The following is a 1,618-nucleotide window of genomic DNA, read 5'->3' on the forward strand; positions in this document are numbered from 1 at the left end:
ATAATGACACAATGCGAAGGTTTCCCAATTTTTTGATTTTTTTTGAATTTTTTATGCCCGTTTCAAAATGCGGTCAAAACGGCGGGAATGACCGTTCCTAGCTAGTGGTTGAATCTTGGAATTTTTTTTGGTGTTGCTCTGATTAAATAGATACTTATGTACCTAAAAATGATTTCTGGAAAAAATAAAGAGCAAACTACAAGGCAGCTACAGTTCAAATTTGACCCGCTTCCAGCTGAATCGGTAGAAATTCGTCTTTTTCACGAGAGGTGGATCAAAACTTTTTACACCCAACCATTTGGTCAATTGTGCATTAAATATGGCCAAGTATTTTATAAAATTGATTTGGTCCAATTTTGCAACAATTATTTGGGAGGTCCTTCACAAAAAAACCTCCTTTTGGGCGCTCGAAAAATGGAAAATGGTTTTTTCGTCGAAAGAAAATGAAAACTTCCTTAGGCAACATTGTTTGGAATTCCAAGATGTACCCTTATGCACAATATGAGATCATTTCAACAAACTATGCCATGAATGTGGCCATAAGATTGATCATTTGGCTTGAAAGCCATGAATCTTCACGCATGATAGCTCGTTTCTGAGAACATTTTTTTTTAAAATAATTGCCGTATTACAAGTTTTTTATTTTTCCTGGGAACTTGGCCACATATAATGAAACAATGCGAAGGTTTTCCAATTTTTTGATTTTTTTTGAATTTTTTATGCCCGTTTCAAAATGCGGTCAAAATGGCGGGAATAACCGTTCCTAGCTAGTGGTTGAATCATGGATTTTTTTGGTGTTTCTCTGATTAAATAGATACTTATGTACCTAGAAATGATTTTTGGAAAAATGAAGAGCAAACTACGAGGTAGCTACAGTTCAAATTTGACCCGCTTCCAGCTGAATCGGCGGAAATTTGTCTTTTTCACGAGAGGTGGATCAATTTTTTTACACCTAACCATTTGGTCAATTGTGCATTAAATATGTCCAAGTATTTTAGAAAATTGATTTGGTACAATTTTGCAACAAATATATGGTAGGTCCTTCACAAAAAAACCTCTTTTCGGGCACTCGAAAAATGGAAAATGAATTTTCCGTGCAAAGAAAATGAAAACTCCCTTAGGCAACATTGTTTGAAATTCCAAGATGCACCATTGTGCACAATATGAGATCATTTGAACAAATATTTGATAGGACTTTCACAAAAAAACTCATTTTGAGCACTGAAAAATGGAATGAATTTTTTTATCTTGAATCGATCATGACCAATTTATATGGTCATAAGGTCATCAAAGGGTTTGCTGCGTTCTGATTGGACCATGGGCATATCACGCGGATCACGCATCAACCACCGTCAGATGCTTCCGGATCCAATGGCCCAAACCCACCCGAGCCGAAACCCTAGGTCTGTCCTGATGGACATTTTCCACCCACCCCCCGCCTCCATTCTTTCTCTCATTCCTCCCTCCCCCGCCTCCATTCTTTCGCTCCAGATCCGCCACCCACCCCAATCCCTCTCCTCGATCAACGACGACGGCCCCCCGTCGCCGCCCCCTCCCCTAGCTCCCTTATCCCCTTCGCCGCTGCCGCTCACGCTCCCTTTTCCCCATCGCCGTCGCC

This window comes from Triticum aestivum, chromosome 2D, assembly GCF_018294505.1.
Source record: "Triticum aestivum cultivar Chinese Spring chromosome 2D, IWGSC CS RefSeq v2.1, whole genome shotgun sequence".
Classification (NCBI taxonomy): Eukaryota; Viridiplantae; Streptophyta; class Magnoliopsida; order Poales; family Poaceae; genus Triticum; species Triticum aestivum.